This window comes from Ambystoma mexicanum, chromosome 4q (genome assembly GCF_040938575.1).
Source record: "Ambystoma mexicanum isolate Mex_15411 chromosome 4q, UKY_AmexF1_1, whole genome shotgun sequence".
Taxonomy (NCBI): Eukaryota; Metazoa; Chordata; class Amphibia; order Caudata; family Ambystomatidae; genus Ambystoma; species Ambystoma mexicanum.
The window spans coordinates 1,161,247,078-1,161,269,221 of record NC_090928.1 but is presented as its reverse complement, the minus strand read 5'-3'; the positions used below and the strand labels follow the sequence as shown (position 1 = coordinate 1,161,269,221).

Here is a 22,144-nt window from a genome sequence, read left to right as displayed (position 1 = left end):
CCTCCTTTATTTTAGTGATGTACCATCTGCTGTCATTTTCTGACTCCTGGCTCCTGAGCAGCCTCTGCTCAGAAGAGTCCAGATCAGATTGGGCCTTCTGTAGTGCCAGAAGTTGCCTACTCGCCAGATCTTGGCCTTCAGCACATTTATCCTGCATGGCTCCCATATGTAAATATAAATATGCCGCTACCCTGGCAATCTTGTGGTGCTCATCCTTGGCCTTAGGGGCCATATATAGTTCACTCAGGGCCACATGTAGGGGACCCTGATCTCCCCATATATCTGACCCTGTTTCAGTGACCTGTTGCGCGATTGCCTGCAACCAGACCGTTTGGTCCTGATGAGTCCACTCACCTCTCAGCTTATGTAAGAAGTGTTCTCTGGCTATTTTCATATCTACCAAGGTCGTCATTCTGGAATTTGAGTTCCTTCCTGACTTGCAGAAGTTTGTATTTTATTTTTGCAAAACAGACCTTTTCCTTAGAGCGTTCCTTTGAGGAGTGCTTTACAACGTAACACAGCGTGGTGATCCGACCGGATATGTGTATCTGGTCAGCTGGCACACTGTATTAATCTGCACAAGTGATAGATCTAACCCAAACGTCCGGCTCGAGCCCCCACTTTGTAAGAGGATTCAATTCAACACTACAGCTAAGTCAATGCCTAGTCTGGGATACTGAATGGAAACCCTTATTGATATATCTTTATGTCCATTTCATGAGTTCTGGATGACTACCCCTATATATCATCCCTCTCTTGGAATCCCCCTGACCCCACTGAGCCAAGAAGTAGTTCTGTTTTGCAAGTTAAAAGGTTTATTTGAGAATTTAAACTATGTATATATATATATATATATATATATCACACTTTATAATAAATTAATAATTGAATATCACACTTAATCTGAGCAGTAATCAATAATGGATAGTCTGGCACTAGCACACTTCTTTATAATCAATGATGAGTGGTTATAGGATGGATAAGATAGCAACAATACTTTTATGGTTTCAAATGGATGCAAGGTGGAATGAAAATGCAGTACAGAAAAAAACTTGATAGGGTTTCAGCAAAAGACAATGTAATCACTTTCTTGGACAATTCACCCCCCCTTTTATGCAATGTAAGGAGATGAAGATGAAGATGACACAGTTCTTAGGAATGCAATCAAATGTAATTCAGTTCAATTCAGCAAGCTTAGACTACAGAAGTTTGAAACACAGGCAAAAGGCTTTGAATATGATGACAATGCAGTGAGAAATATGCTGAAAATGCTTTTAATTCCCTTCAGGAGGTTCAGGGTGAGTGGTATCTAGTTAATATGAGTTCAGGCTCACTCTAGCAATGATTCAGGGATGGTTCCTAAGAGTAAATTTAGCAGTTCAGGCAAAAGCAGCTATCTTTTTACAAGTAAAGAAATCGGGCCAAATCGCAAATCGCGGCCCAAATCGCAAATCGCGGCAAAATTCGCGGGTTCTAGGATTGTTGGAAAGGTAAGATTTGAAGCTTTCAGAGGAAAGTTAAACCAAGTTCCTAGCCCAAACGATTACAGAGTTATGAACGATTTTGTGAAGGTTGTTTTTCGAATTTAAAGTAACTCAAATTGACAGGTGACAGCTTTTAAAATTGACAGGTGACAGCTATGCGGCTGCAGAATTGACAAGTGACAGTTAGGAGGCAGTTCTACTTAGAATAAATAGATTGAATTATATTATTTTAACTAAGAGATTGGTTCTGCACAGTTCTGCTAGGTACTCACAATATATTTTGAAATAGGCCTCGCCACGGATCTGGTCAGGTTTTGGACTGGACTCCGGTTCTGGTCTCGGCACTTCACAGTGATCTGGATCAGCTCTCTGGTTCTGCTAACAGCGGTCTGGATCACTCTGGATCACTGGCCTCTGGTTCTGGATACTGCTCTGCTTTCTCTGGGTACAGCACTGCTTCTGGATCTTTCTGGCACAGGGTTCTCTGGACCCAGCGCTGATCTGCACGGCTCCTGGATACTGCTACCGCTGTTAGGTTTGCTGGATGCTGAGGCCTACTGAGAAGAGTTCTCAGTTTGTGGGTTTAGGCCCTTGCTTTGAGTTCTGAATCAAGTTCTTTGGAGTTTTAAAGTCTAAGTGTTGATTCTGGATGTTAAGTCGTCGGTCAGCATGCTCCGCAGCAAATGGAATTGAATGTCCTCTCTAGCTTCCAGTGGCTCTTTTTATGTCTTTTGAAAGTGTGTGTGTGTGCAGCATCACTAGCCAGCCCCTCTTTCAACTGCCCATTGGTCAAGCTTTCCGCACTGCTTTAATTGGGGGAAGGAAATGTGTGTCATGGTGATGCTGTAGGTTTTATGGGTCAGAGGATCCTCCCCTGGTCAGTTTGGCCACAAATCTATATTTGACCTAAAGACATATTTGCACAGGTACACATTTGTTTAAAATTACATGCACCCATCACATATCACATGAGGTATACTCTGTTCAAACTCTGATGTTTCTAAGAGCTTGCATTCAGAAATGGCAACATTTTGCGTTTTTTAACTGGTTTAGCAATATTGGTTTTTCATTAAAAATTATACACATATACACGGCCTGTCCATACATACTCCAGTAAATTCCCATGTCTCTAGCTTAAACACAGCGTCTGTAGTATACATAAATAGCAGGGTTTTGCCCCAGAACATCACACAAATTGGAGTTTGGGCTTGAATCGAAGGTACATTTTTTAAATGAAGGCTCTCAAAGTTATACATTCCTGTCATTTGATTACAAAGAGTTATCAGTGTTTCTGTAAAATATATATTTTGCTTTCAATTAAGTTCTCAAGGTGTTGGAGTCTGCCTCCAAGACTTGGATGGGTCAGTGATCACATGTGTCTTCTGGCAGGCAGGCCTTTGTTGACAGGAAACAGTCAAAATCAACATACTATATTCAAGTGCAAGAGCCTATTGTGTGGTCTCCAGGAGGCTCCCAGCCAGTCTGCCTTCTATCAATCAAGAGGTCATGTGAGATTCTAACTCCTGGTGTGAATCTCTGGAGGTGAGAGGTTTCCCAGCCTTTGGCCTGTTAATTAAATCAGATTGTCTTCTGGGAACAGCATGTGGTTAAGATTTTAATTAACTCCCAGCCTTTGATGTAAAGGCCTCTCCTGCAACTCCTGACATGCAGTTTCCCTGTCAGAGTTTAGACCGCTAGCGCCGCCCTCAGTCAAAAGCGGGTACTGCATGCAATTTTTTTTTGGATCAGTCTTGAATTCAAGCATTTCAAACAAGAGATATTACATGGAAGTATATTGTCCAGGTTCAACAAATGGCATTGGTGTAGTTCTGCAGTAAAATAATTTTGTGCCCAAAAATTAGCCATGTTTGACCTGAAGAAAACGAATTCCCACCACTTATGGGTTGCTTTTGGCAATCAGCATTGCCCCTTTTACAATGGTTTTAGGCTCTGTGCCCTTCTGTGCTCACAACATAGGCAAAAATGGGTGGCAGCCTATTCTTCATGCATTTCCCTGTGCATTTTCTGGGAAGTTCTGGCCATCATGATGTTTTCCATGCCGATACTGCACAGTTTTTGTGGTAGGGCTCGGATGCATGGGTAAAAACATCCCACACACTAGACCCCTGATTCATTTCTTGAAGGGGGGGTCAAGTGGGAATGGTGTCCCGAACAATCCGAGGCGGTACGACATCTCAAAAGATGCCTCTCACAAGCGCCTTGCCTAGCTTACCCTGTCAGAAACAAGGAGTTCTTCCTGGAGACGGGGTTCTCTAATACGTGCTTGACGGCAGTATTATACCAAAAGCATGACAAGGTCAATAAAGTAATCTCCCATGCGAGCAAAACTTTATCTTCTGTCGAGGAAAAATTCAACGATTGTGAGAAGGCACTCCTGGCAACGGTGTGGGCATTGAAGAATTACCGCCTGTTTATCCAGGGGGAACACATCATAGTGGAGACTCCACACCAGCCTCTGCAATATCTCCAAAGTGACAGAATCCGGGCCGGAAATGTGAGTAATTCCCGAATTACTTCCTGGATTCTGTCAATGCAAGGCTTTCCTGTGGAGTTCAGATATGGCCAAAACAAGAAGAGTCCCCTCGCGCAAGGTCTGGCTGACTTGCATGATTGTGCCAGAGAAAACTGTCTCGAGGACGAAAGTCTAAAAATCAAGGACAACATGGAGGCATACCGTAATTCCCCACACAAAGTCTTTGAAGAAGACACGTGTGAGGGAATGCCCACTGTCTATGTGGATGTATGCTCTTACCGTGTTGACAACGACGGGGAGAAAGAACTGGTGGCTGGCATAGGGAATGCATGGGTAAATGAGTCCCCAGAACCCTCCGCTGGATACAAAATTGGTCCCCGAAGTAGTCAGGTGGCAGAATTGATGGCTGTGCATCAGGCCATCCTCACTGCTGTCCAACATCAACTCCACGAACTGGTCATAATCACAGATTCTGATTATGTACGGAACGGGTTTGTGGAGCACCTGGTTAATTGGAAAACCAGAGGCATGTTATGTGCTAACAACAAACCCTTGAAACATGGGTAGTTGATCCAAAACATTGATGATCTGGTCACCTCGAATGAGATGACCATCTATTGGAAAAAGATCAAGGGTCATACCAAAGTAGAGGGACCAGACAAAACTGGAAATGACTTAGCTGATCAGCTGGCCAAAACCGGGGCCATCCAAGGGGATCTAATTGAGATTGAGTCCCCGTTGGTGGAAATCCAGGTCACTGCTATCACTAGGTCCCAGACAAATGCTCACAATGATCTTTCAATTGCCCAATGGAGAAAGGAGACCCCTGATGCTGATTTGATTACAGCTCAGAAGGGGGATCCAATTATCGGTAAGTTTTACCAACACCTTGAGGACCCTGAGAACTTTCCCTTGACGGATACCGATTACATTGGGAAAAAGGACCTAAGAGTGTTGATGAAATGTCCAAAAATGTTCTGAATCCAAGACGGTGTGCTGGTAAGGAAATCCAAAGCTGGCCACAATCAGTGGGTGGTTCGTACCTCATTCCGAAGCCTGATGTTAAGTCACGCCCATGATGCGGCCATCGCCGGTCATAGGGGGTTTCACACAACACTGGAAATCTTAAGAGAGGTTGCATACTGGCCACACATGGGGCAGGACCTCGACCAATACTTGAAGGGGTGTATTGTGTGTGCACAATTTCAGCCATCATCCCTCACACACCGTGCGCCTCTCCAAAAGAGGGGGATGACACTGCCATGGTCAGATTTGCAAATCGACTTTGTAGGCCCTGTAATTCGCTCGTCTAGAGGAAACAAGTACATGTTGACCGTTACATCCTTGTTTACCAAGTGGGTGGAATGTCTCCCAGCCCCAAACTGCAAGGCAGAAACAGCAGCTGCCCTGATGATTAACCACATCTTTTCCCGTTTTGGTCTACCTCAAAGGATTGAGTCAGACAGAGGTAGCCACTTCACCAGTGAAGTAATGACAAAGATGTGGGAGATACTGGGGGTCAAAAGAAAGCTACATATTGCTTACCGGCCAGCTTCTTCTGGGGCAGTAGAGAGATACAACCGAACCATTGTGAGCATCTTAAAAAAGTTTGTGGCAGATTCTGGGCCAAGTTGGGATATCCGTTTACCTCTAGTCCTAATGGCCATCAGATCTACCCCTTCATTTGCAACCAAAATGTCACCATTTGAGTTGATAACCGGACGCAAGATGGTGCTTCCCCAGCATTTGCTCTACAGAACCCAAGAGCAAACGTTGATAAATGCCTCCACAACTCATGAGTATGTGGAGAATTTAAGGAAACACCTTCAGCATGCTTTTGCCTATGCTCAGCGGAATCTACAAAGATCAGCCGAGAGCATGAAGACCCACTATGATTTAAAAGCTACCCGAAAGGAATATAAGGTGGGTGATCGGGTCTAACTATACAATTTCCAAAAGAACCAGGCCAAACAGCGAAAATTCTTACCTACATGGAAGGGACCGTTTGAAATTATAGACAAGATCTCCCCTGTTGCATACAAGATCCGCATCCCCAAAGGCAGTCTGGCGGAAGGGGAAGACAAGTGGGTACATATACATCAGCTAAAGTGTTGCCATCCCAGGCACACTCTGCAACAACTGGAGGAATCCACTGGAATCCCAGAGGGGGCCGCTCCAGAGTAATTCAGTTCCAACCCTAAAATATTCCACATATAGCATATACAATTCTGTGATCCTTGTATATATATATATGTTCTTGTCTCCTAAGTTAAAAAAGAAAATGTATATGTTCATATCTTCTGATTCATAAAATGTATATGTTCGCCACACCATTAACAGTGGTTGAAAAATGTCTAGGAATGTGTATTGCCGCTTTACTTTATCATCCTAGCAGAGATGAAACCATGGAGACTGACCAAGGAGGACGACCGGGGACCGGGAGCAGAGACCCGAGGGGCCCGGGGTACCGCCCAATATTCCCAGCAGGACCGGCGAGGAGAACTGATCGATCCAACTGGATGGGGGAAAAGATGCTGAACTGTGCCATCTACAGGAAGAAGATGAGGAGAACATCCCAGATCTTGCGAGTTCCATCTGAGAATGGACAGAAATTCCATCGCAAGAGGGGGGGCTTGAGGGATGTTTTCACCCATGCATCCAAGCCCTACAATAAAACTGTGCAGTACTGGCATGGAAAACATCATGATGGCCAGAACTCCACAGAGAGTGCACAGGGAAAACATGAACAATAGGCTGCCACCCATTTTTGCCTATGTTGTGAGCACAGGAGGGCACTGCCTAAAACCACCATTGGGCTACACACACAGTAGCCTGAAACCATTGGGAATGGCAATGCTGATTGCCAAAAAAGCAACTCAGAACTGTGGGGAATTAATTTTCTTAATCCCAAAAATGGTTGCATTACCAGTACTCACCACTATCAGAAAGCCGGCGTTTTAAAACCACCAGGCTTTTGTGTAAAACTGCACAAATGAAACAAAACCAGACCAAGGAAAGACTTGCTAATAGGTGGAAGAATGTAAAGCCATATTCTGAAATGACTTGAAGGAAGTAATTATTTAATGTATAGGTACAAATTGTCAGTTTGATTTGAATGTAGAAAACTCGGAACAAAAAGTGACATTTAGCTGAAACCTGGCTTAGTGAAACTGGATTCTGCCTGACAATTACCCCCAACAGGAGAAACCTGTTCAGCCACTCTTCCCAGGCCTAGCTGCATCCTGCTGCCCCTTGCCAAAAGGAGTTGTCACCTCTCTGATTAGATTAGGGGCGGAGCACCTGGGAACTGGAAGGAACAGAACAATGCAAATCCCTTGACTCAGGCAAATGTTATATTGGGGGCGTCGTAAAGTGGCTTCCTCTTAGGGGAAACTGGGAGGGGCAGTGCCTCTGCTAGCAGCTGAGCTTGGGGGAAGTGGATAAACCAGTTATTCCACCCTGTGATGTGGGAAGCCACACCCCTTTTTGACCAGGGCATAATTTTAAAAAGATAGATAACTCATAGTGCGGACTTGTCAGAATTATATAAGTAATGTCATTATTTTTGTGATTTTTCTGTGAACATTTTGAGAGGCGTTAGGACCCTGTGGTGTATTCTGGGGGGTTGCTAGCGGAAAATAGGGTCTCACTCCAAATGTCTGCATGTTAAAAATCTGACACTTCATCAATTAATGTCCATACTCCTTGCGCACATGTGTGTCATTTTGGGTAAATGTCCGATATTACAAAACCAGTTAAAAAGCACAAAATGTTGTCATTTTTGAATGCAAGCCCCCAGGAAGATCAGAGGCGGACAAGCATGGACCATAAGGAATATATAATGTGCACATGCAATTTCAACAAATTGTATATCTGGGAAAGATGTATTTGAATCAAATATAGATTTTTGGGCAAACTGACCAGGGGAGGACCATCTGGCCATAAAATCTACCTCATCACTCTGACTCACAACTCAGTTCCCCCAATCATGGGAGAGGGGAGAATTGGGCCAATGACAAGTAGAAAGGGGCAGGCTTTGCTAAGCCCAGGCACACACCCATTTTCAAAACACATAAAAAGAGACTGCTGGGACAGGTAGAGACATTCAATTCCATTTGCTGCGGAGCATGCTGACCGACGACTTCACATCCAGAGATCCAACACTTAGACTTCCAAGCTACACAGAGACTACAGAACTTTGAACCAAGAAGGCCCACTGCAAGCAAAAGTGTTTGTCAGCAGGCCTAAAAATCATTTGCAAACTATTCCACAGCCGAGCGAGCTGTCTGAATTCTTTTGGCAAGAACTCTTGCCAGTAGCCAGAAAGCAGTGTTGCATCCAGAATCCACTTGATCCGGACCGGAAAGCAGAGCAGTATCCAGAACCAGAGGCCACTGAATCCAGAGAGGCTAGACCAGCAGAGCAGAGCTGAACCAGATCGCTGTGAGCAGAACCGGTGCCTGATTGACCCGCCGAGCAGACAGAACCGCAGCCGGACGTGTTGACCAGATCCGTGACGAGGCCTATTCAAATTTATATTGTGAGTACCTAGCAGAACTGTGCAGAACCAATCTCTTAGTTAAAATAATCTAATCCAAACTATTTTAACCTAAGTAGAACTGCCTCCTAGAAATCGTGTCATCTGTCATTTTTAAAGCTGCACAACTGTCACCTTTCAATTCTGCGGCTGCAAGCTGTCACCTGTCATTTTGAGTTTTTACTTTAAATCCGAAAAACTACCTTTATTTAATCGTCCGTATCTCTGGAACCGTTTGGGCTTAGGATCTAAGCTTTCCAATAAGCCTAAAACCGACTTGCTACTTATAATTTTGTCACGATCACGATTCACGCACTCGCGAATTTACCGCGATTTGCGATTTTGGCTCAATTGCTCCACTTGTCAAAATAGCAGCTCCATTCTTTCTTTTGTTAAAATCTGTTTGCAACTTGGTAATAACTCATAGAGCATTGCTAAAGTGAGCCTGAACTAATACCAACACGCATCTCCAGCTCACCATGAATCTCTAGAGGGAATTAAAATCATTGGCACATTTTCCCATCCATTGCCATCACATTTAAAAGCATTTTGGGCCTGTGTTTCAAACTCCTACCTGTTTCCTCTAAGCTTGCTGGGGGGAACTGAATTTCGTATTGTATTTGATTGCATTCCTGAGAACTGTGTGCTCCTCTTTCCATCTCCTTCCATTTCTTACATTGCATAGGGGAGGGAGGTGAATTGCCAGAGAAAAAGTGATTATCTTATCTTTTGCTAAAATCACATCAAGTATTTCTGTACTGCATTTTATTCCTCATTGCTTTTCCCTTGAAATCATAAAAGTATTTTTGCTACTTTATCCATCCTATACTAACTCCTCATTGATTGTAAAGAAGTGTGCTAGTGCCAGATTACCCATTGTTGATTAACATCATATGTCTAAGTGTACTATCAGATATTAATTTATAGAAGTGTGATATATATATTGTTTAAAATTTCAAATAAACCTTTTAATTTGCAAAACAAACCTACTTCTTGGCTCAGTGGGGTCAGGGGGATTCTAAGAGGGGGGTGTTATACAAGGGTGGTCATCCAGAGTACTGAACTGAATATAAAAATACATCAATTAGGGTTTTCCTCAGCATCCCAGACTAGGCATTGACTTAGCTGTAGTGTTGATTGAATATTGCTTACACACCATAATATAATCCCGATAGCATTGTATCGTAGATTAACCCAAAAGACATCCTCTTGCACATATAAAAGTTGAACGACGTTACGAACTTTGTGACATCCATCCTCTACCATGGTTCATATACTTATTCTATAAATTATACTTCCATCGGACGTGTAGTTTCCCCTTTGCAGCACTGACTCCGAAAACCTGATTGGGCTATAGTGCTCAATCCATGCTTCCTGCCACAGGGGTTACAGTACTGGGGCCTCAGCTACTGCTCCTGGGCTCAGGGGAATGCCCTGCAGATGTTGTTGAACCTCTAGAAGATTAGGGTCAATCATTTGGAATGCATGGGGTTTGGAATCTATGATGTCCCTACAGAGAGTGGGATTTGTTGGAATGCTACCCATATATGTGTTTCTGATTTTCCCTTGGCACGGCCTCCTGTTTCCATTCACAGCAAATATCTTGCTTTGGGGTGCAACCTGCTATGTCCAATCTCCCATACCTTTAGATGCCCATCTTAAGTTGGGCAAGGAATCAACTTTGCCATTTTAAGTGCCCCAGTGCTCAGCCATCTTCGTTCAATTGTTGTCAGTCCATTTTCTTACTATCGTGTTTTTTGTCCATTGGACTATTGCCTTTGAGAAGGTCCTCTGGCTAAGATTCACGTTCTCTGCACCATTTTCCAGTAACTCTACATACAGACCAAATTAGTTTGTGCTTTCACAATACCATTGTTCTATAGTTCTATAGTTCTTCTGTCATAATGCTACCATCTGTTAGCCTACCACTTTCTTTGGGACTACTTTGTGAGGACTGGGAATTGGGGTGCTGGTTTTTGGCCTTGCGGCAAGAGTCATAATGTCAGGGCTCATAGGTTCTGGCAGTGTTAGGCAGTGGGAAACTGCAGTGGATGGGAAAACTAGACTACCCACTAGGCTCAGCGGCATCACATGTTCAGCTACATGATGGAGGACTGTCTTGATGGCCTATTAAGTCCTGTCGCGTGCTGCTTGCTGATGATTTTGGAATTACGCAGGCATGGGTCGAGGTGCGCGCAGGTGTGGATGCCAAGTTATGGGTGAACGTATGTGGTGAGCAGCAGCAGAGAGGCAACAGCAGTAATTCCGGGCATGCAGTGTGCTGGTCTGCTCGTTGAGAATGCGGGAAGCTGAACTTTGCCACTCCCGCTGCCAACAGAGATACCGGTAGTTAGTGAGCAGATCCACTACTGCTGCAACATATTAACTGGTTCTACCGCACCCAGGACACCACAGACTGGTCTCCTGTCGAAAGAGAAGTCCACCATTGCATGTTTGAGGCAAGGCAAAACTGTGGGGGCAAAGTCAAAAACTCATGCCCGCTGTTACGGCATGATTTAAGGGACACGGCTACTCCCAAGAGCAAGTGGGGGAAGTCGTGTCGGACAAGGGCTCAACTCAGTGGGGCACTGCTTCTTCATTTGCTGCGCTACTCATGTCATGCTTTTGTTGTTTGTCTAAATGTATAATGTACTTGGTTGTTTGTCTAAATGTATAATGTACTTGGGACATCATTGTATGTGCTTATCTGTGCTTGTGCATTGTCTGACAACCATCTGCTGCTAATTGAGTCATGGTTATAGGAACATGTTGAGACATGAGGTCAGGGGTGCTAGTTCTGAGGTCCTTGATTAAGGAAGAACATTCAGGTTTCATGGCCAGTAGACTACAGGATACTCAAGAACTAATAGGAATTCCCATAATATACATCTGCCCTATCTCCCCCATCCCTATACATTCAAGATTCCTAAACCTCTTTCCAGTTTCCCTCATTTCCCCTACCTATCTACAACTTTTTCCTAACCCCAACTGGGTGCCACGTGGTGACCTGTATTTCCTGAAACAGGCATCCATGCCAACCTAGGGTGTAGCGTCGACTTCCTTGTAGCTTCCCGGGTGAAGTTGTGTGTTTCCTCTGTGTGTCTGACATAATTTGCCGTTTTCATCTCTGACCATCAATACTCCACCCAGATGCAGTGCAGTGAGAGGTTGAGAAGGAATGTCAAAGTGGATAAGAAAAACATAACACTCGTGTTATTTTGTGTGCCTGGTGCTTCCTCTTTTCTATGCCCCCACATCTCCCTTCCCCCATGTGATTAAGAACACCTTTTGTACCTGCCTCTTGTCTATCTGCCTATCAAAGTCCTCCACATGTCTATTATGAGTTGTTCACCGCAGGTATTGACAGCTAGGTGCTCTGCTCTGTGTTCGATTATCCCAAGCCAGTTTCATTGGTGTGTTCTTTTCTGATTATGCTTGCACAGTTCTTATCAAACAAGCTCCCAGTATGCTTATGTCCAGGATGAGTTCCAGGACTGCAGCTTTAAGTTGCACAAATGGTCATCACCCCCACGCCCACATTCACTCCTAAATACCCTATGCATCCCCATTCCTCCACTTTTTGCTTCCTTTCACTTTAATGCAGCCTCACACGTGGCATATCATAAGTCCAATGAATAACTAAATACATATTTAACATGGTATGTTCAGAAGGATCATGTCAACAGTGTATCGTCTTCTAAGCCTATGGACATCCAGGCCTTCTTTCATATGAGCCTGCAATCATCCCATCGTTCAATTTCTTCTCTGATCTAAATGGAAGAGAATATCAAAACTGAGCCTCCATAGAGTTTCCATTTCATTAATATACAATTTTTTCATGCATGAAGGACTTTAGAAACTCCCTTAAATGGAGTGTCTTCAAAGTTATATAGAATTTAAAATGAAACAGATGAATGCCAGCAGAAAAGCATTTTAATGTAGACTAGGTTCAATATGGATCAGCTAGCAGACTACATTTACTGTAGAAGCAAAGATGTTATATCAAAGTGCACTTCTAAATGTACATTTTTATTTTAGTTAGTCGTACACTTTGATGTGATATTTCGAGTATATTGTTGCCAAAAGCGAGTGAGCCAATGCAGAGATTAGAAAGGAAGCTGCCCATTCTAGGCAGCAGGGCAGAGCTAACTACCAATCAGGTAGCTGGAAATGTAGGTGGAATTCCACACGAACAGATCGTATTTTCTCGGCCAACTAATCGCTTTCCCTTAATTGTCTGCCATTTGTTTCAGACCCTCCCTCACCACCTGGCCTCCCTGCCCTTCTCCTCAACTCCTCCAACAGTCTGCCAACGCGACTTACCTGTTTTTCTCTTTCAGTAACGGTCCTGTGACATCTCACCCTCCAGCCATGGAAAGAGAAATGGGAGTGATCCCTGTTTTTTTCTTTCTTTTTCTGCTGAAGATCGGGCACACACAATAGGAATGGTGCCCATATTTCGTGAAAATAAAATGTAAACGATTCACTGCACTTGGACCAAACTGCCTTATACTGGTGGGTCATTGCTGGCCCTATCAGTCCACCATCTCGGGTTTTATTTCTATAATTTGGAACATCAAAAGAAATGTAGATTGTTCAAAGAACATTAATCTGGAGGTGAGCAAGATTATCATGCTATGTAACTGCTTCTCACAATGCAATGGCACATTGAATCCCTCTGTGACTGTGTCCCAAGGCTTTGTATGGTCAGCCTCTTTACTACATTCTTTAACGACACTATATCCCAGCACACAAGAGGAACAACTGTAAGTGTATCAAGCAGCATGTGCTCAAAAGAAGCGCTTAAAAGAACCATTGAGCAACTTTCTTTCCAACCTACACAGTTCTCTGTGCTTGTGCAAAATGGCTAACCCTGTAACAGACCTTTCTCTGCGAGGCCCTCTTTTAATATCACAGTGCATCGGATTGCCCTGGGTCCCCACACAATACAAGTGGGAAAGATCTGGTACAGAGCAGTAGCTCCCTAACGAGCACTGCAAAAGGGGACAATGTCAACAATGGAGAGTGACTTCCATGAAAGTTGTGTTTTGACTATTCAAAGTGGTTTCCGTGTTAGGAGAACAATGAATCTGATCTACCAGTGTTTGTTCTACACGTGTCATTGGTTGAAAGTCACAATCAACAGGAATTCAGCGATTCCTGTGAATTACGGCAGTATTCCAAGAAATTATGTTCATGAAAATATGTTTTATTCGAGCAAAAGAAGTGGAATACATATATTTAACATTTCGCTATGTTTATTGACAAGGGTTTGAAAAGAGGGATGGGAAAAGCTGGGGTTGGGTGAAATACGTAGTCTATATGGTTAGCTGAATCACATGGCAGGAAGTCTGAAAGTCGGTCGATAAGTTCAATATGATTACATTGTGTAATAATAAGAAATGTTATCACAACACTTAGAGCCATGAGGGTATCAGCATGAAGAGTACACTGTCCTCTGAAATAGGAGGAACGCACAGGGAACGCTGCGCGACCTCTGGCAAAGATGCAACCATGGGAGTTCAATGGTATCTACTGCATTGGCGCGCCGAGCGCGCTTACTTTACATTGGGTCACCTGACCTTGTGTCCACGCATTGCCACGTCCAACATGGTGACTGTATGTGATGCTACAAAGAGGTATCCTGAGAAGCTTATATTATGTTATATATGCTATGGATAGCATGATGGCATGCTATTATTCTGCTCTCCCTCTCTGTGCATGCACAGCTGTATATGTGAGCGTGGAATCCTGTTTACTTTTCTGTGGCTGTGCTGTTTCATGTAATCATATGCGACCTCACAAGTGTAATGGTTTAGTGTTCCCGCGAGAGATAGGTGTGGTGATGATAATGAACCAGTTTGTATAGACCTTCTATCCCACCTTTGTTGTCTAAGGTGCACAGTTCCTGGCGATAGCAGAAGGAAACCCTCAATGATTTCCCAGACACTTAATAGAGTTTGCTGAAATACTTTGCAAAGTCACCCTCTCTTCTCATGCATGCCTTGGTTTTAAAATCCTGAAAACATATATTATTCTTGTTAGTAAAAAGTGATGTTGAATTATTCATAGAAATAATCCATAACTTCAATATAAGATTCACTGCGCATGAGGCGCCTGCAATGAGGAGTGCAAAATATCACTCAAATAGCTTCTTAAAATTCCAGGACATGCTTTAGGATTTTAAATTAGCTGGAACCTAAAAAGCCTTGCAGTATCTAACATTACATTTCGCGAGAAACGACTTATCATTTATTGAAATATTCTATTACAATATTAAACAGCCCATCACAAAATGCACAATTAAGAGTTTTTTTTTTTTTTTCTATGAAAAGGCACTTCTTGTTAATGGAGGAAAGTGAGGTTAGATTTGTAAAGCTTCTCTAAATTTTGGCTCTGGGATCTATAATTGAGGAATGAGACTGGTGCAGTTTGCTCTGAGGTTGAGATAAATGGAAGCACCAGAACACGATACAGCGGTGGGTAGTGCTAAAAGCGAGGAGTTACGAATGATACATTATGTCTATCTGTTGTACTGAGTTGTCCAATCTTGGTGAAGGGTACAGCCTCGGTGGGCATTGTGATGTAAGGTCATTATGGATTAACTTTGCCTTCCTCATCGCAGTATTTAATCTACTGGTTGATATTGTTCTCGTAGTTGATGGAGCTAATTGAATGATATGATACTTAATTTATAACACACTTAATTCCCAGAGGTTCCTAAGCGCAGACCGGGGATCAAACCTATGGTGCTCCGTGTCGTCTTGATTCCAAGGCGAGCACGTTGCCCCTGAGATATCCTCCCGAGACTCTTTTTGAGTTAAGTTGAGAATATGAGTTATGTAAACTATTTTTGTAAAATTTCCCAATTCACATAGACAGAGTGTTAGCAATACTATCTAGATGATATATAGGCGGCTATCAGCTACTGGGATATATTCCACTCTGGGGCTCTGAGTGACATCTGATAGACAATGAGAGGGATGCTCAGTTTGTCTACAAGAACTTTCAGAACCCCATGCTGAAATACATCACCATAGTTGAAAGCTACTCATCTATCATTTTGGGAAAACTGAACAAGGGAGGGTATCCACAAGTTGTGGACCCCTCGTGCCCCCTGCACACTCAAGGTTACTGCCAATAGACAGTCAAAAGATATATTTTTTCAGACAAAGATTCTATGTAAAAATATAAGACAATATGTTAAGGAAATGTCTTTTTATAAAGGGATGACTCAAGTGGTGATTGTTTTGCTAATGTAATGAATATTAGGTCTATACACAAGGTAGGCATAACCGGGAATGAATCCCCAGCTAGCTATATTTTGTATTATATCAATGTTACAAGCAAAATGTCTTCACTAATAATTCTAAAAAACAGATATTTGTTTTATTCACAAATATTATTCTTTTTGTGGTCGTACAATTTCACGTATTAGCATACATTGTAATTTATACAAATGTGCAGATAACTGTTATTTTTCACAGGTAATCATACATGACATTCATAACACTCTACACTCCTTCATCAGGAGTGGGTATTAGGGTTTCTCAAAAGTTTATTCAGGTCCATAGAGCTTCTTCTTTTTCTAAGCTTCAATGTAGGTGTTTAACAGGATATCTATAAGAGAAATCAAAGTTCTCTGAATAATAAAGGTTCAAAAATACACAGCTGTTAGTCTGTAATTAAGTCTGCCATACATTGTAGCATTTCCTACCTCGCTATGTAGCCCCGAGGTTGTCTCTAATACTGTGATGTCAGCAGTTAATTCAGAGTCCCTTTCAGTGGATCACCTATAAAGAAGTGAATATCCTTAGTACTTAATTATTTTAGACATATTTGTTGGAGTGTCATAGACGGGATAAGAGATAGAAGTGAGATTTACCTTAATCATCTGGGTGTCTAGGAATCCTGATATGAAGTATGGATAACACAGGTTCCAATGGTTACAAAGTTCTGGGAATATCTCAAAGACTATAGGAGATAAGAAACAAAAAAACAAAAAAACAAATTGGGTTCTTGTTGTATGTGGGAACAGAATCATGCATGATCAATGAATCATCAATGGGTAATAAAATGGGGCAGCTTACCTGCCTAATGGCTGCCATAGGTTAATTAGTAGTCCAGAAACTTCTAGAGATAAATTCTGTTTTCCAAGCAGCCTCTTAAGGCTAATTGGTAGTAAGAGGACTTCCAAAGGAAAAATGCTCTGGGATCCAAACAGTTCCTAATATGGGGAAACAAAAGGTAGTGGGAATAATGAAAAAGTCTAACTAGTGGTAACGTTTTAGGGTCCAAGAACAGAGGATGCAAGTAGTGGCTGGATTGCTTTCCTTTTGAGAATCAGCCCCAAATGTATATGCTTTCAATCTCAGTTCCCAGCGGGACATTCCATAATAGTAAACAATGGAGCTAGGAAGTAGAGCTTCATTTGTATTCTTGAGTGAGTTTTCTTCAAGTTTGCAGCAGAAGAATTTAAAGTTGGCAAATATCTTTGCTGTACTATCTACATGTTTTGATTGTTAAGGAAGAAGTAGAACATACGATAGTCAAACTATTATCACTAATTTATCCTCTAACTGGAGAGTACCCAACAATGTTCCTTGTCCATCCGTGCACAGAGGCATCGGGGGGACCTGGAACTCGGTGGAGTATTGAAAGAGAACTGCCCTCCACAAATGTGTCAGGATGCCGCCTTCTCTGCCAACTATCCGTATTGCAACTCTCATGCACCTGACATACAGTCCCTATGCTCAACAGTTCTTCTCTTTAGCTGCTCGCTGCCAAACGTGTGCTGCTCCCAGCTTCCCCAAGCCAGGTCGAACACCAAAACAATCAAGAAGGCTCTGTAGTTCCAGGAAGTACCTTCACAGAGTCTTCCAGGAAATACCCCACTGCATACACCCACACCACATGCAATCACTCTTCTCAGCAGCCACAGTCAATGGAGTCAAGGCTCTACGGATCCCGTGTTCCACCACACCATTATACTGGGTTTAGCCGGGTGGGTAATGAACGTCTTCGTCCACAGAAGCTTTGCTGTTTTATGGTTGGCGTCTCCTTATGGTCACCGCATTTAAGGAAGAAGATCCACAGCTTGCAATATTTAACTCCTTTAGTGCCAAGGACGAGATTGCTTGTCCTAGGTGGATGGCATTCCCCGTTATGATTAAATTAAGACTGACTTTTATGGACCTCACAAAAAAAAGTCATCCATTCACTAACACACCAAACATCAGCAGGAGCTACGTATTTCTTTGCTACCCAATTGTCCTTTATGGTATCCTCCCCCTACAATGCTACTGGACATGGAATACCTGCCCACAACTATTTGAGATACCTCCTGACATGACTTTAGTATGCTAGGAGCAGAGATTCTGAAGAATCCGTGGATGGTCCTCTGTACTCAGTTAGGGAGAGTGAATCCTAGCACCTAATGCTTTCTGGCAGGGTATGTTCTATCAGTTCTTTCCATCGATTTCTGCTTTTGATCAATTTCGTGGCGTGCAACCTTCTCACAGCTGTGCATACATGTATTTGGGGCTGGACTGGCTTACAGGGAACTCTGGAGATTTACTGGTAGGCCGCTGAAATCTGTGCAGTTAATTTTTTATTTCCAAAGGTTCTCAGAGGCAAAGGGTTGGGCTTGCTGAAAATGTATACAATGGGGCCATTATGAACATTCTTTCCAGTGCTTCCTTTGGTTCCCAGTCCACCCCTGATATGATATGATAGGTTATTTATAACGCACTTAATACCCAGAGGTTTCTAAGCGCAGACCCCGGGGATCGAAATTTGTGTTGCTCTGTGTCGTCTTGCTTCCAGGGCGAGCACTTTGCCCTTGAGCTATCCTCCCGAGACAATCCCCCTGCATGTAGTCATCGGGTAATGGTAGTCATTGTCAATAACACTAATCTCTCTTTCAACATGCAACATCTCTGCAACCAGACAGCAAATTACTTTGTCCAATTCAGAATCTACCACTTACCAATAGGCCTGTGCATGCAAACAACCGCAGGGAGGCCAAAGGCAATAGGCGAACTGACAACATTTAATTTTGTTTTATGAAATGGGAGAAATGCTTCATGCATTTTGTTAATATACATTAAGTTATTTTTTTAATTGTATGCCAATAATTTTGGGTGAATCTTAATATACAATACAGTGAAATACATCACACTAAGGAAAACATATGTTGTCAGTTTGCCTATTGCCTTTGGCCTCCTGGCTCTGTATGCACACACATGAGTAGATACGTTTTAACCACTGCAATGATGGGTATAATCCAGGTTTGGTGCAATGTGTGTTGTCTTGTATTTTTAACAAGCACCTCGAAGCACAGATGGAGTGACGCATGACCAGAACGCTAGCGTTCGGCATGGGATATGTTGAAATGTCTATATGCCCCACAATGGACATTGGGGTGACACCTAAACACCTATACCTTTTGGTAATTGTTTTTCCATTTGTTGCTATTAGACCACCATAAGACATCTGAGTTGCCCTTATAGGCAACCAGATAAGACTTGAAGTGCCCAATTAACAAACAACAGGCCTCTCTCTGGAACAGCCTTCCTGCCTCCCTGAAACTCGAGGAGAACCATCTTCAGTTCTGGAAACAACTCAACACCTTTCTCTTTGCTTCTGCTTTCTCCCCACCCCTCCCCTGCTGAATTCCTGACTGAAACTGCACTGGTTAACTGGCCACCCTTTCTGATCTCTGGCCCAGGCCCCATCAATTGCCCACCTGCACTGCTTCCCTGGCAACCCCTGCACTTGGGGACCGTTTTTCTGTATCGCTTCAGTCCCCCTTTCCAGCACTTAAGTCTGCACTTCCTTGCACTTGCCACTAGCTGGCTGTTTCATTTGTCTTATTTAGTCCACTTTCCCATGTACTGCACTTTTCCCTATCCCTTCGCCCCGCGCACTTCTCCTTCTCCCCTTCCCATGCACTTGCGCGATCTGAATGACACCTGGCCTAGTAGGATCGTAGTCTGTCCTCCCTATCCCCCCCTTGCCTCGTCGCCCCTTGAAACACTTGTGTATAGGTGCGTTATAAACACCATATCATATCATATCATATCATAACGGTGGCTGCGAACATTACATCGGCCACATATGCTTAAGTGATTGAGATGTAACCAGGAGGAACCGTTAGTATTAATTTTAATATATTTCCTCAACATCAGTTTGTCTGAAAAATCTAACAACTGACAGAAAGGCATAGCATATTTGCCGGATAGGTGTATAAATCATGAAGACTATTTGAGGCTTTGATGTGGGAATAAAATAAAAAATAAAAAATAAAAAAATATTTGGCACAGTTATATCTTTTGACAGTGGCCCGTTTTGGGAAAGGAAATAAGAACACTAAGATAAGTAGGACAACAACTGCAATGCTCCACATATATCCAGATAAGTTTGGAGAAGAATTAAGAAGTTAGAAATTGCCTATAACTCAAACGTGATTGACTCATAGGTCATTAGAAAAATGCATTAATGTAAGCTTCTGTTCTTTAAGGAGAATTTTTGATGTTGATGGGGATTTAATCCACAGAAAGAAAATGTATAAAGAAAATCGCCCCAAACACGTGTAAATAATAAAGAGGTTAGTGTTGAGCTGTGCTTGTTTTTCTGTACTAGGAATTAAACTATATAAAATGTTACCACCCACGAAAGGAACACATGTTTCCGCAATAAGGGAAATATAAGTTAATTTCTCTATATAAGGAATTCACATTTTTAGTTTAGGCTGTTAGGTAGCACAAACACCTATACACCAAAACTATTGCATTAGAGTAACCCAATAATTTAGTAACCAACATTAGAAATAAAAAAAAGCATTGGCAAAGCCAATCGTTTTGGTCATCACATGTCCAGTGCAACCACAAATACACAATATGCCAGGGACAGGCATCATATGTAAAGTGCACCCTTAGATATTCAAGTGATGGAAACAACTGCAAAGTGTGGCCTCGGCTTCAAATGTCCCAATAAGGCCTTGACAAGATCACCTATGTACTCAGATGCCCCAATAAGGCCATGATAAGATCACCTTATGTACTCAGATGCCCCAATAAGGCCATGACAAGATCACCTTATGTACTCAGATGCCCCAATAAGGCCATGACAAGATCACCTTATGTACTCAGATGCCCCAATAAGGCCATGACAAGATCACCTTATGTACTCAGATGCCCCAATAAGGCCATGACAAGATCACCTTATGTACTCAAATGCCCCAATAAGGCCATGACAAGATCACCATAAGATCACCTTATGTACTCAAATGCCCCAATAAGGCCATGATAAGATCACCTTATGTACTCAGATGCCCCAATAAGGCCATGATAAGATCACCTTATGTACTCAGATGCCCCAATAAGGCCATGACAAGATCACCTTATGTACTCAGATGCCCCAATAAGGCCATGACAAGATCACCTTATGTACTCAGATGCCCCAATAAGGCCTTGACAAGATCACCTTATGTACTCAAATGCCCCAATAAGGCCATGACAAGATCACCATAAGATCACCTTATGTACTCAGATGCCCCAATAAGGCCATGACAAGAGCACCTTATTTACTCAAATGCCCCAATAAGGCCATAACAAGATCACCATAAGATCACCTTATGTACTCAAATGCCCCAATAAGGCCATGATAAGATCACCTTAAGATCACCTTATGTACTCAGATGCCCCAATAAGGCCATGATAAGATCACCTAATGTAAGAATGCATGTGTGAGTGATGCTTTTAAGTGCTAAGTGTCCCTAAACCAGCATAATAAAGGCAGCACACTGCGGCTAAATTTGTGGTGTGCAGTGATTATGTGGAATCACAACATAGCTAATCTGATTACAACGAATCCAAAATAGCTAATTCCAAAATAACGAATTTGGAGAAAAAAAAATGGGGTTGGGAGTGCGAATAGTGGTTTTGGAGGTGGGGGAAAGTATTAGGAACAAAAAAAAGGGGGACTTGGGGGGCACCCCCAAACACAACAAAAAAGGAATTAATTATTTTGGAATCAGTTATTTTGATATTAGTTGTAATTGGATTCGCTATTTTGAGATTCTACATAATCAGAAGTAATCAAAATATGTAATATTTTGCTTCACAGGTGCTACCATTTAGAGTAGGCGGCTTGAGGAGAGAACACCAATAGATGAGAAGGGGAGGGGCAGTGACGTTCAGGGCACACATAGTGTGTAGGAAGAGCAGAGCAACACAAAGGATAAAAGGAGCTGGAACACAGGACAGAGGGGATGAGGAGTCAATAAACCACATGGAAGGCATAGAAAGAGTAAGGTGAGCAGGGATGGTTACACATTCAGGAACAAAGTGCATATAATGGAACTGGTCAAGCAGAGGGACATGGACAGAAAGGACTTTTAGAGAGAACGCATCAGGCACATAGAGGGCTCAAGGGAGCAGAGGAGCAAAGCACAGGGAATTCATAATGAGAGTAGAATAACAGCTAGCCAGAAACATATTACAGGAGCAAAAGAAGACAGGACAAAGAAATGAAGACAGACTCACCGTGCTTTAGACATGAAGACAGACAAAGGCCATGCTTTAGAGGCAGTTTAAAGTAACAAGAGAAAGGAAGGGCTCCTGGAGA

The 22,144-nt window shown here is 42.7% G+C and overlaps 1 protein-coding gene across 6 annotated transcripts in view; it reads right to left on the bottom strand.

The window, feature by feature from the left end:
• Positions 1-22,144, bottom strand: part of LRFN2 (leucine rich repeat and fibronectin type III domain containing 2) — a 2,062,896-nt gene that overhangs the window by 132,629 nt on the left and 1,908,123 nt on the right. The window lies entirely within an intron of this gene.